This window comes from Lolium perenne, chromosome 7 (genome assembly GCF_019359855.2).
Source record: "Lolium perenne isolate Kyuss_39 chromosome 7, Kyuss_2.0, whole genome shotgun sequence".
Classification (NCBI taxonomy): Eukaryota; Viridiplantae; Streptophyta; class Magnoliopsida; order Poales; family Poaceae; genus Lolium; species Lolium perenne.
Window position 1 is genome coordinate 149370576 of NC_067250.2, and position 14656 is coordinate 149385231.

The window sequence follows — 14656 nt, forward strand, 5'->3', positions numbered from 1 at the left end:
CGGAGAAAGCGAAGCTCCGGTTGAAGAGTCGATTTTGGGCAGTCTGAGCCCAATTTCCGGCGACACCCCGTCCATGGAATCTGATGACTTCGTCCGCAAGCTGGAGGAGTACGGTCTCGGCGATCAGCCTGAAGTCGACTCCGCCCAGCCAAAGCAGGTTCTCGCAACGGTAGCAGCGCTGGGTCAAACTGGATCTGGAGACCAAGTCAGCCAATCTGACCCCCAACCATCCCATCAAGGATCTCCAATGTCTCGGGTGCGACCCCAGAGGGATTCTCCCTCGGAGGAAATCTTGTCAGCAGAGGAGATGGCCGCGCGAGCAGTTCTTAACACACCTATAACCCCGGGCGACGCCGCAGATCTGGAGGCCCTAGAGACCGCCAGAAAGGAGATGCTGGCCACAGCCAAGAGGCTCGCCGATACCGAAGCTGCGTTAAGAATAGGAAGGGCAGATCATGCAGCCTGGATGGAGAACTTCGAAAGACAGGACCGCGAGATTACTGCCACACTCGAGCTGGTCAAGAACATGAGGGCTGAGTGGGAGGTAAAGATGACCTATGCGCAGGCGGAGGCTGATCGTATTGTTAGAGAAGCAATTCCGCCTCGCAGGATACCCTTCAACACGCCCGCAGATCACCAGCCGCTGGAAACTCCAAAGGACAACATGCAAAAAGCGGCGGAATTGCTGAAGAAGAAGGATGAAGAAGTTGATATCAACTATCTCCGCACACTTGTCGCTTCAAAGAATACGACGACGAGCAAAGGCAGATACTTCGCGCAGGTTGGAATCCAATCCGGATAACTGTGTATCTACCGCGCAGAAGGATGATGAATCGCACACCGGATCCTCGGAGCGCAGAAGAAGGGCCAGGGAGCACCCAAATCCAATCCCCGTTCCGTCACAGACGCCTCCGTCGGATCCAAGGAAGGGAAAGGACGCGATGTACTCCGGAAGAGACAAATACCGCAACCCCTCACCTCCACCCAACGGTTACCCGCGACCCCCTCGCCGCCGTAGTCCAGCCGGAAACACCAGGCCCATTGGGCATGGTGCGCTTGTTATCCGCGACAACGTGCTGCCAAGAAACAGGGAGCGCTCGCCGGAACCTCGCCGGAACCAGAACAATGTTCAGGAGCCCGAGCCCAGGAGGAGTCGGAATGAAGACCGCGGTCCAGAGCCTCGCCGGAACCGCGATCCAGAACCTCGTCGGAGCCGCGACCCAGAACCTCGTAAGAGCCGGGACCCAGAGCCTCGTCGGAGCCGTGACCCGGAGCCTCGCCGGAACGACCAGGGCAGCCAGCGCCAAGGCGAAGGCAGCCACAGGAGCCGGAGTCAGCACCAGGAAGGCCGAGGAGATTCAGATGGCGGAAGCAAGAAGTCAGACCGCCCACCTCGCAGGTCTCCCTCACCACCACCTAGCGGTGGCGGCGGAGGTGGAGGCGGAGGCAATGGCCGGAGATCTCGCTCTCGCTCAAAGTCTCCTCGCCACGGCTCGCGCGACGCGCGGGACCGCCTTAACGAGTACAGAACCGACTACATTGGTCCGAAGTGCTTTGGCAGGATGATTCGAGAGGAACCAAAGCCAAGGATGAACCTCAAGCTACCCGGAAATCTGAAGCATTATGATGGCACCGAAAGGCCGGATACCTGGATCGAGGATTACTACAATGATGTAACCTTCGCCGGAGGAACCCTTAACATCGCCTGCCGCATGCTCCAGTTGTACCTTGTAGGTCCAGCCCGGATCTGGCTCAGTGACCTCGAGAAGAACTCCATCTTTTGCTGGTTCGACCTGAAGAACGCTTTTGAGAAACACTTCAGGGGCACCTACAAGAGGCCTGCCACAACAAGCGACCTACAGGCTTGCATCCAGAAGAAGGGTGAAACATCGAGGAATTTCCTCACCCGATGGTTGGCATGCAGAAACGAGTGCGAGAACGTTGACAACCGCACAGCAATGCACGCCTTCATTGGGGGCTTGCAGCGAGGAGGATTGCTGCGTCACAAGCTAACTTGCATGGTCAATGCAAATCAACTGACGTTGGATGACATGATCACCATCGCTAGCGACCACACTGCCGCCGATGACGACGCAGGCGGTGATCTCGCAGCTACAGCAATCCCCCTGCACCAACAAAAGAAGAACCGTGACAACGGCGGCAGCAGCAGCCATAAGCGCAAGAACCCTGATGACCAGAAGAGTGGCGGATCCGAGATGGTCGCCATGGCGTTTCAACGCGGAGGTCCAGGAGGCGGAAGAGGACGCGGACGCGGAGGCGGAGCCGGCAGGGGTCAGCAGCATACCTCCGAGGTCACTGCTGCCGGATCCCGCGCACCGCAAACCTATGAGGAGTACAGAGACATGCCCTGCCTGGCCCATCTGGATCCGGTTACAGGGAAGTCCACTCATACCAACCGCAACTGCAAGTGGGTCAATGATCTAAAGAACGACCCGGAGGCCGGATACAAGCGCGCCCGGAAGCACCGCCCTCGCGGAAAAGGTGGCAAGGGCAAGAACAAGGACAAGGAGGACGATAGTTCCGAGGCGATGGATGAGGATGATAACTCGCCGGATCCCAAGGCAGGATCCGCAGGAAAATCCAACCCATTCGACAAAAAGAGCGTGGGGGCTTACCACACTTTCCTCGGAACCCCAACAGTACGCGCCTCCAAGTCAGCTACCCGGATCCTGAACGCCATAGTTCCGGCTGTGCCGCAGTACGTCAGGTGGTCGGAAATCCCGTGCACATTTGACAGGAAGGATCATCCCGCAATTGTGCCGAAGGAATGCTACGCCTTGGTTGTAAGTCCCCGCATAGACGGGTACGACTTCTCCAAGTGCCTCATGGATGGCGGAGCCAGCTTGAACATCATGTACCTGGAGACTCTAGAGCGGATGAACCTCACCAAGGAACAGCTCAAGCACAGCACCACTGAGTTTCATGGTGTGGTTCCGGGTAAGAAGGCGAACTCCCTCGGCAGCATCACACTTCCCGTGGCTTTTGGCGATGTTCATAATTTCCGCGAAGAAAAGATCACGTTTGAAGTTGTGCCCTTCAAGAGCTCCTACCACGTCATCTTCGGCAGGCCCACCTACCACAAGTTCCACGCAAGAGCGTGTTACATCTACAACAAGCTCAAGATTCCGGGTCCTAAAGGTATGATTACCGTATCCGGAGACTACAAAAAGGCTCATGAGTGCGAGTTAGGCGAAGCCGCCTTCGCAGAGTCTGTGATATCCGGAGAAGAGCTGAAAGGCTACAGAGCCGCGGTGGATCCGACTGAGATGCAGACCACCAAGAAGCAAATCTCCGAGCAGAAAACCTCCTTCAAGCCCGCGATAGAAACCAAGAAGCACGACCTCATTCCAGGTGACTCTTCCAAGCAGGTTTCAGTCGGAGCCAATATGGACCCCAAATAGGAAAGCGCGCTCGTCGAGTTCCTCCGCGCTAACATGGATATCTTCGCATGGCAACCTTCTGACATGTCCGGAGTACCTAGGGAACTCGCCGAGCACTACCTCAACATAAATCCGGGGGCCAAACCAGTGAAGCAAGCTATGCGACGCTTTGGAGATAAGAAGCGCCGCGCCATAGGAATGGAACTAGCAAAGTTACTAGAAGCAGGTTTTGTAATAGAAGTTATCCACACCGATTGGGTCGCGAATCCCGTCCTTGTACCCAAAAAGAACACTGAAATACTAAGAATGTGCATCGATTACTCTGGCTTGAACAAACATTGCCCGAAGGATCCGTTCCCCTTGCCGCGCATTGACCAAGTCATTGATTCGACGGCGGGGGCGGAACTTCTGTGTTTTCTTGATGCGTATTCCGGGTATCATCAGATCCGGATGAAGGAATCCGACCAAAAGGCAACTTCATTCATTACCCCGTTCGGAACTTACTGCTATGTTACTATGCCCTTTGGTTTGAAAAATGCAGGTGCTACCTATCAACGTACGATGCAGCGGTGCCTGAAGGACCAAATCGGCCGGAACGTGCACGCTTACGTCGACGACATCGCGGTCATGACCCGGAAAGGATCCGACTTGATCAGCGACCTCACAGAAACCTTCGACAACCTCCGCAGGTACAAGATGATGTTGAATCCGCTGAAGTGCATTTTTGGCGTGCCAGCCGGAAAACTCCTTGGCTTCATAGTCTCTCACAGAGGCATTGAGGTTAACCCGGAAAAGATCAAGGCAATCCTGTGTATCAAGAGGCCAACTTGTCTCAAAGATGTGCAACGACTAACTGGTTGTGTTGCAGCAATCAGTAGGTTTGTTAGCCATCTTGGCGAGAAGGCACTACCCCTGTACAAGCTGCTGAAGAAAACAGACAAATTTGTCTGGGACGACGCAGCTAATGCAGCTCTTCGAGGGTTGAAGGAAATACTTACCTCCCCACCTATCTTGGCAGCTCCAGTAGAGTCAGAGCCAATGCTCCTTTATCTGGCAGCTACCAACAAAGTCGTCAGCCTCATCATCGTGGTGGATCGAAAGGAAGAAGGTCATGAATATGACATCCAGAGACCTGTCTACTACATTAGCGAGGTGCTGACGGAATCAAAACAGAGATATCCTCACTTTCAGAAGCTAGCTTATGGCGTGTTCCTAGGCAGCCGGAAGCTGAGGCATTATTTCCAAGAGCATCCGATGCGATTTGTGAGCAAGGCTCCGCTGTCAACAATTCTCAACAACGCTGACGCAACAGGACGTACGGCTAAATGGGGCATCGAATTATCCGCCTTCGACATCGCTTACAAGCCAAGGACCGCGGTCAAATCGCAGGTTCTGGCAGATTTCGTCGCAGATTGGACAGAAGCTCCGGATGCAAGTCTGGAGCCGGAACCAGAAACATGGGTTATGCACTTCGACGGATCCAAGCAGCATCAAGGTTCAGGAGCCGGAGTCACCCTGAAGTCCCCTACCGGAGAAGAACTGCAGTATGTTCTGCAGATCCACTTCGAAGCTACTAACAACATGGCGGAATATGAGGCTCTACTACACGGTCTGCGCATCGCTAAGGAAATGGGGATCAAGCACATCATATGTTGTGGAGATTCCGACCTGGTGGCACAACAAGTAGCCGGAACCTGGAACGCCAGAAATTCCGTCATGGCGGCCTACAGAGACGAAGTTGACGAGATTGCCAAGAGCTTCCTCGGATACGAAGTCAAGTACGTCAGAAGAGACGATAACACGCGCGGACATGCTATCCAAGCTCGGATCCGGCAGGAAACCAATTCCGCCTGGCATTTTCCTGGAGCATCTCCGGATACCCTCAGTTAAGGGCGCTAACCCGGAAAACCCAGAGGTGGCAGTGTCTCCGGCTAGGGAAGTGATGGCTATCATTCCGGCTTGGACCCAGCCTTTCCTGGACTACCTCATCGATCAGAAGTTGCCAGAGGACGAGGTCCTCGCACGACAGATCGTCAGACGAGCAAGAACCTACACAATAGTTGATGGACAGCTCTACAAAAGAAGTGCAGCAGGGGTATTTCTTAAATGCGTCTCCAATCAAGATGGCATTGAAATCCTCAGAGAGATCCACGCAGGGGACTGCGGGCATCACGCCGCTCCCAGATCGCTCGTTGCAAAAGCTTTTCGGTTAGGTTTCTATTGGCTTACAGCTAAAGAAGACGCTGATAAAATAGTCAAGACCTGCCGAGGTTGTCAGTACTACGCTACTCAACCAAACGCTCCAGCCCAAGAGCTGAAGACCATACCTATCACCTGGCCATTTGCGGTCTGGGGGCTCGATATGGTTGGTAAGTTAAAAAGATCATCTCCTGGCGGTTTTGAGTACCTCCTGGTCGCTGTTGACAAGTTCAGCAAATGGATCGAGGCTAAGCCAGTGAGAAAAGCCGACGGTGCTACGGCACTAAAATTCGTCTGCAGCCTCGTGATGAGATTCGGCATCCCACACAGCATAATCACAGATAATGGCACGAACTTCGCTCAAGGAGAATTGAGGGATTATTGTGAAACAATGGGGATACGACTGGACCTCGCATCTGTGGCTCATCCACAGTCCAATGGTCAGGTTGAAAGGGCAAACGGCCTAATATTATCAGGAATTAAACCACGCCTTGAAGGACCGCTGCGACGAGCAGCTGGAGCTTGGGCTGATGAGTTGGAGGCTGTTCTGTGGAGTTTACGAACTACCCCTAACAGATCAACAGGGTTTACCCCTTTTTTCCTGGTATACGGATCCGAAGCCGTGCTTCCCTCCGACATCATCCACGATTCACCGCGAGTTTCCGCCTACAATGAAGAAACAGCTGACGAGGCCAGACAGCTATCTGTGGACCTGATCGAGGAAGTTCGGAACTTAGCAGACCAGAGATCCGCCATCTATCAGCAAAAGCTCTGACGTTATCACAGTCGTCGAGTTCGGAAACGCTCCTTCATGGCAGGAGACCTGGTCCTCCGCCTTCGACAGGTGAAAGACCATAAGCTGCAATCTCCATGGGAAGGACCCTTCGTCGTTAGCAAAGTGCTTCATAACGGATCGTACTACCTTGTTGATTTCCGAGAGCTAAGGGATAGACCTGCTAACTGGCACCGGAAACGCAAGCGTGAGGATCCGGATGACATCTACGATGAAACAGATCGCCCCTGGAATATCGCACAGTTACGTCCTTTCTACACTTAGCATATATTTTCCGAGTTCTAAAACTCTGTAATAGTTATACATGATCAATGAAATAAAGCTTCTGGTTCACTCTTTTGAGTCTTTTACCTCCTTTACTTGTTCATTTTAGATCGTGTATGTTTTTTCCGACTAAAACCGCAGAGCTGGATATTTCCGCCTAGGCGTGTATGAAAGTTGTGATTTTCAAAATCGTCCTTTAGGACGTAAGCTTAAGTTTTCTGATTAAGTTGTTATCTGTTGCGAACTCGTGGATTCCTAGTAGCGATTTCCGGCACCTATGCCTGGGGGCTTGTTTCCGCGGTTATGGACGGACTGCCATTGGGCTTCGTCGCCGCTGGCGAGCGTTTCCGGCTAAGGTCTTCCGGCTCGTGGAAGGTCAAGCGGGCAAGCCGGAAAATAACGAAGTCAGCACTTGCTTTCCGACATAAAACAAAACATGCACATAATATTTAAACGGATTGCAGGATAAGTGTTTCCGCCCCATGCATAATTGTTTCGTTCCTAGCTACTTAGGAATTTAAAGTCTTATTACAAACCCACTCCGGGGCCAAAATGATGCAACTTGTTTCAATGTTTCAAACAGGAACTCTACTCGGAGTCCTCCTCTTCAGATTCCTGGTAGCTGGAGCCGTCGTCACTACCACCAGATCCGGCTTCCGAGTCGTCTCCAGAGTTTTCTCCGGAGTGCTCGCTGCTGGACCCGGATCCTTCCCCGTAATACTCTGGCTCGCCTGCTTCCTCCTCTGCATCGGAAAAACCTTCGGGCAGATTGTGCTTGTTGTACCAGAACGAGTGATCCACTCGCCTGACAAACAGCTCTTCATAGCCTTCAATTTCCGCGAGGAGGGCGCTCATGTCGGAACTCTCGGGGGCTCCGCGTGCAGCTTGCGCCAGGTTGAGTGTGGGGAAGAAAGCCTTGCAGGTGGCCAGGACTAAGGAGGCGGCTCCGCGCGCTGAAGACTTCTGCCAGTCCTTCATGAACTCCGGCACCTGTCGCATAAGTTTGGTCATCGTGTCGATGACTGTTGTTTTGGCCTTCTTTAGCCGCAGAGCCGTGGCGATTCCGCGACAAGCTCCAAACAGCGCATCAATTGACTTCCGCGCTTCATCGTACGCCTCCGTCCTCGTCAGGTTTGAATCCTTTGTCCATTCAAAGCCAAGGCTTGCTGCGGAAGAAAGAGGATCAGTTCCGTCAGAGAAAATATGCAAAGGCGGTCGGAGAAGAGACGCGGAGAAATGCTTACGGAAGATAAGCTTGTCAATGGCTTCCGCCTCCGCTTCCAGGGCTTTGTTCTTGGCAATTGTGGAGATCACGCGGCCTTGGCTTTTCTCCAGCTTGTCGATCAGTTCCGCCTTCTCACGGGCATGCTTCTCGGAGAGCTCCTTCCTCGCCTCAGTCTCTTTGCTTGAAGATTCTTTCATGAAGTTTTGGAGGGACTCGTTCTCCGCCTCAAGCACCTTGACCTTGGCGGATAGTTCATCATGCGAGGAATGCTTGGCAGTTTCTTCTGAAAGCAGAATTGATCATATTATGCACCTTGAACAACTGTCAGCACAAAAAAAAACAAGTGAAGATCCGGATCTCGTACCTTGAAGTCGGGTCTCAAGCAGCTGGATAGCCTTTCGGCTATTTTCCGCGTGTTCGCGCAGTCCCTCGATCTCCTTGATTTGCTCCAGCACGTGAATGCGCAAATCTTCGTGCAGTTTCCGTGTGGACTGAGAAGCAGCAGAGAGTTAGTCGGATATTAAAATCTGGGGGGCTGGCGAAGATTTTAGACTTGGCGAAGATTTCAAATTTCCGCCTAACAGTACAATTTGAGAAAGCATCGGCTAATACATGTTACACGGAACTATATCACCCAATGCTTGGGGGCTAGTATTACCTGCCGCACGTCCTTGTGCTTGGCGAAAAATTCCTTCAGGCTATCCTCCAGTTCCGCGAGATAACCCACTTCCTCCTCCGGCTTCCCCCATACCTTGTTCAGCATGGCGGAAACTTCCGCGTGACGCTCTGCGAGGGTAAGTTTCCGGAGGGACGGAGTTGGCTCGAGGCTGACGCGGGTCGCATTGGTAACTTGGAGGAGCTTGGCCTTCTGCTCTTGTTCCTCACCAGTAGGTCCCGCGAAAGCGGAACTTGGTTGCTCTGGTGGAGGAGTGGGTGAGGAGGTCCTCTGGGCGGAGTCGCCATGGTGGGCGGGGTCTTCCGGAAGGTCATCAAGGTCAATGATGTCCTTCGGATCCGGCTTGCTGGCAGATGAAGCTTTAGGCGGAACTTCCACCTCAGGAGTGATAGGGAAGGAAGCCGAAGATGGTTTGGCCTTCTTCTTGATGACCCTTGGGGCCTTGGGAGGCTGGCTTCCGGAACTTCAGGAAAAAACATACAAATATAAGAGCAAGTGTTAAACCAGAACTTGGGTCTCGGAAGAAGACGCTTACCCGGAAGGCTTGAAAAAGTGCTGGATGGCAGGCTGCCCTTTGTTGCTGGTATTAATCAGCGCGAGGCGCTTCTTTTCCGCCTCAGCTTTCCGGGTAGCCGCGATGCTGAGCGTTTCGCGGGGGCGTTTCGCGTAAGGGCTGGAAGGGGCTGGCTTCTTCCTCTTCGCGGGACGTGGAGCTTCAGGAGCTTCTGCCTCGGACGTGGCTTCCGGATCCGCGTGGCCGGTGGATGGGACTCGGAGGAGAGTTCCGAGTTGATTTTCCTCAAGCGCCTCGAGCTAGTTCAAAGTTACACTTAGCCAAAAGTTTGAAGAAAAGCGATAAACCAAAGTCAAGACGACGTACCGCAGTTCCGGATCCTTCCGTGTGGATGTCTTTGTTGCATACGTGAACATGGAGTTCACGTGGGATCTTGATGAGGATCCGGATCCTTTTGTCGATGGCGTCGGCGGAGAGATTATCCTTGGTGGCGCGCATCGGATCGTCGCGCCCTGTGTATTCAAACATCAGGCAGTCCCGATGTTGCAGCGGCTGGATCCGCTTCGTGAACCACGAGAGGGTTAGGTCTTTTCCCGTCAGCCCCTCCTCCGTAAGCTTGCAGATCCGCCTGACAGCGCGGGTCAGCTGAGGCGAGTCGGAGAAGTGGGGGCAGTGCGACCAAGACGGAAGCTCGGTGGCGGGGCAGTTCTTGAAAGGTGGTAGCTTCTTGTCGCTCGCGGGGTCGGAGACGTCCTTCAGATAGAAGAAGCCCCCAGACCAGTATCTCGCGGATTCGTGGCGGTCGGTGGGGGGGTAGACGCGGCCCGGGCGGATGATGAAGGTGACGGATCCGCAAGTCGCCAACTCGGAAGTTTGGCGGATCCTCTCCTCCTTGACAGAAAAGTAGTATTGGAAGAGAGAAAGCTCTGGGGTTACCCGGAGGTGGCCTTCGCAGAGAGCAACGTGGTTGCTGATGGCGAGCACGCTGTTCGGAGATATGTTGTGAGGTTGGAGTCCGTATGTCTTCAGAATCTCCCGGAAGAAATCTGAAGGCGGAAATGAAAATCCACGCTCCACCAGTGCCTTCGTCAGCACCATCTCGTCGTCCCTTGGAGCCGGAGCTGGTTCATCTGGAACTGTCCTCCAGCTTCCGGGTTGCAGGAAGCCCTCCGACTCGAGATTCTTCAATTCCATCTCGGTAGTGGTGCAGGGCCACCATTTCCCCTTAGCTTCGGAGTCGCGCCTCCGAGCTTTTGATTTCTTGGCAGCCTCTTCTGTTTGCTGCTCCGACTGGCCCGCCCCGGAGGTTTTCTCCGGGTGAGCGGAGGTCCCCTCGGTCTCCTTGCCGGAATCCTTTGAAGGTTCCAGCCTGATGGGAACAAAGGGAGGAGGGGCGGAGGAGATTGGCGTCGCCATGATCGGATCCGAGCTCGGAGGCGGAGTCGTTGAAGACATCTGAAGAAAAAGGTTGGCGGAAACTTTCCTTAGTCGGATCCCACTTCTTCTTCCCCAAGTTCATCCCTACCAACTACGGCGCGAAGTTTGAGCTCGAGGATTTACCGTAATGGCGCGTGCGGTGGTCGGAGTTGCCGGCGGCGAGTTTTTCCGCGCGGTGGTTCACCGGAGTTAAGAACACGAAGAACACTGCGGCGGAGGGCTCGCTCCGGCGATGCTCCGGCGACTTTCCGGCAGGTTCCGGCGCGGCGGAGAAGAGGCTCACGGGCGGCGCTCGGAGGAGAGGTGAAAAGGGGGTGAATGGGGTGAGAAGGGGTCGACGGCTGATATTTATAGGCTGAGGGGATAAGATTCGTGTTCCGCATCCTGTGGTCGGAACGCAAGCGTCGCGCCGTTGGATGCGTGACACGTGTCCCAAACCCTAGCGGTAAAAATGGCTAGAGATAAGTTACCGCGCGGATCGCACGAAAATGGCGCCAGAATTGGCGGAACCGTTTGAGTCTTTTAAGATTCCGGGTAAGTGCGTGAAAATAAGTTGGCTCTTGTTCGCGAGCAGGGAGTAACCCGGAAATGTTCTTTGGAACGTCGATGGATGAAGTCCCGCAGGATAAGAGCATTTTCCGGCTATAAGTTGGAAAAAGAAGAAAATGCAAAGTTTGAGCTCTTCAAGTTTCTCCGCGTTGCCGACGATGCCGGAAACCTAAGGAACAAGCATGGCGGAAACTGCGGGGGAAACTCGGAGAACTCTGGGGGCTACTGTTGTGGGTATACTTCATGGGTGTACCATCGACAGTGCCTAGATCCGGCAAGCCCGGGTGGCCCACAGACGGTGATGAGGCATGTGGCCCATCGGGCGGCCCAGTTGCTGTTGATCATGAAGGAAGAAGTCCGGCCCAGGATCAGCAACCCGGATCCGTACCGACATAGGAGTAACCCGGATCCATGGAGGCCCACGAGGAACCCGGATCCAGTACGACGTGTATGAGAGGCGGATCCGTGACGTGCACGGCAAGATATTGTACCGTATCTAGGTTGTCTGTAATCCGGCTAGGACTCTCCATGTAAACCCTAGATCCGTGCGCCTTTATAAGCCGGATCCCGGGAGCCCTAGAGGCACAACCACAACTCATTGTAACAACGCGAAAGCGCCCAGATAATTCCAGACAAGCAGCAGTAGGCCCTGTCATCGTGCAGGTGTTCCGAAGCTGGGTAACTCGCGTACCACCGTCCCGTGTGCACTCCGCCCTATGGCCCCTACTTCTTCTCCCCCTCGTGAGGATCCCTCCTCCGAGGTACCGTCGATTAGGCAACGACAACCTCATCCGCGGTCTTTCCGCCCCCATTCATCCTTTTCTCCGTGGACTTCTTTTTATCTACGGTCTGCAACTCCACCACCTCACGCCAAATTCAATCCTCCATATCTCCATTTTCATCACTCTATGCGAGGCCTTCCTTGGCGTCCAGCCTAACTGGGCGCTATGGAAGCGCATTTTCTTCTGCCGCCGTAATGGCTTGCCCAATGTCGCCTATAATATAGGCGGCGTTGTGATTTCTGTTCGGCCCACTGTCGACTACTTCGACGTCAAGCTTCCTGACTCAGTTCAAGGATGGCGCAAGAAGTGGTTGTACATTTAGGAGGAGAACCATGGATGTGCGGAGGACAACATCCCTCCTTTTGATGGCGCCGAGAAAATCTTTCGCCGCCGCTCCTGGGACGCGAAGGCCACCGAAGAAGAAAGGGCGTCGACAGAAACCTTGATGGCTCGTATCCACGAGTTGCAAAATACTCGCGGCAAAGAGCTATCGGGTGTCCAAATCACTGCATACTTTCTTAGGACTAGAGTGCAGCTGCTTCAGGCTCGCAAATATCCTCTATGGAAATATGCTGGCGAGAAGGATGAAGATCGGCTGTCGGTGGATTTGGAGATCAAAGATTTGGAAAAGCTTGTCCAAAAAATCTCATCTCTCAGCAAAAAAGATCCTGTCCCTGCTTCTTGTCGTGTAAAACCATTCAGCGCCGCCAATCCACTCCCCAAGGTAATCTTTGTCTATTGTCTTGTTGTTGCTTTGCTAACTTTTTTGTAACTTCTTTTCTGACGTCTCTCCCTGTTTTATTTTGCACAGAATCATCCAGACCTTGTCTCACTTCCTCCTCTTCCTGAAGGTGGAGAAGTCGAAGAAAAGGCCATTGTCACTGATGACAATCAAGAAGCTCCGTCTTTTGTGAATGAACCCGTGGATTCTCGAAAATCTGCGGGATCTTCCGAAGGCACTGCGTCGGCACTATCTCCTCCTCCCGCTGTTTCGCCAAAAGGCAAAAGGAAGAGGAATGACGTCGAAGATTCCGGCACTTCCAAAGCCGAAGAAGTTGATCCTTCACGTCAGAAGGCAACTTATGATCCTTATCTTGAATCCCTCGTCAGCTCGTAAGTCATTTTTATTTTTCCTTATTTCTGTACTCGAAATTTTTGTCTTATCTTGCTTTTTATGCTGTCGATTTTTAATCACAGCGATGATGAGGAAGAAGTACCAACTTTTGACGTAGCTCCTCGGACGAGCACGTCACATACTTTACTTGCCTCGGATACGCCAGTTGAAGGAGAAGAAACCTCGCCTCCTCAACAAAACGTCGTCACCACTACTCCGCCATCAAGCCCCCTTGCTCCTTCACCAAAAAGGACAAGGATTGAAACGATCATTGAGCCTGCCCCTCAATTGGGTAGCTCTTCTACTCTGCTCTTGGATGATGTAAGTTTTTTTTTTAATTTTCTTGCCAATATCTATATTTCCTCTATTTGCTTTTTTTTACGCCTTCATTCTTTTTCCATACCGATGTTTCTTTTTCTTTGTTCTTTTTTGACAGCCTATGATCAAAGAGCTTATTCGCATCGGATCCCAATTCATTGGGTACCGTGAGTATGCCAGCAGAACTGAAGGTAATAACTTTTTTTGCTATCGTTGTTTCTGACTTCTTGCTCCTGTTTTTTGTCGCAATTTTGACCTTTCTTTTCTATTTCGACAGAGAAACTTGCAGAAGCCAACAAGCTTGCCGACACTCTTGCTCAAAAACTGGAGCAAAGTGAAGCGGCCCGCAAGAAAGCCGAACTTGTTGCTAGCGAAGCCAAAGCAGAGGCTAATGAAGCCAAGGCAAAAGCTGCTAGTGTCGAAGAACTGCAGAAGAGACTTGAAGATACTGAAACTGCTTTAAACGAGCACAAAGCCGCACAGGCTACTCGTGAAAAGGGGATCCTCAAGCGCCTGAATTCGCAAAATCGGCGCTTCAAAGGTAATGTTATCGATCCCTTCTATTTTTTATAGGACCTGCTTTTTCTTGCTTTTGACCAACGTTTATTTCCTGTTGTAGGCCAAACAAACCAAGAGTTTGATCTGGAGAATCCCGACAATGATCCTCTCCTTGACGCACTTTCTTATTTGGAGTTTCATGGATCCGAAATTCGTGAAGGCGTGGTGAATGCTGACGCAGGATTGTCAAAGCTATTCCCCTACTTCTTCCCAAAGAAAGAGGAGCCCAAGACTTTCCTTGCCCTTGCCCAGAGCTTCAATCCATCAGAGGACCTTGGGCTGAAAATGCGCCAGGAGAACATGAAGATTGTTGTCGAGAGCACTGTTGCCTTGGTCGCTGACAGCCAACAAACTGTTGACTGGATGAAGGTTGGCGACACCGAGCAGATAGAGCAAACAAAGTGGCGGTCTTTGATCAAGGCAGCCAAGCCTAATACGAAGAAAATCCTGGCCTATCTCGGGATCAAGCCATCTTCAACTCCTAGCTCATCGAGGCCGGAGGTCTAGTTGCATGCCTCTTTTTTTTTCTTTGCTTTCTCTCTCTCTTTTGCTCTTGTCGCCAATTTAGTTGTGGCGACAATTATCCTGGTAGTCCTTTTGGAGAACTTCATTTGTAATATCTATGTAAATTTTTCTAGAAATCAATGAAATTCCTTCTGGCACTATCATTGATCCTGTCGCTTTCTTTTCCAGTTAATATTTGATAACTATTCGACCAATCCTTGCTCTGCCGATGCTTCACCTGCTTCTTCCTTCTCGAAGAAAATACTAGCCGATGATAATCCCCTCGAAGGTTCTTCAAGCAAACATTTGTCGGAAGATTTGC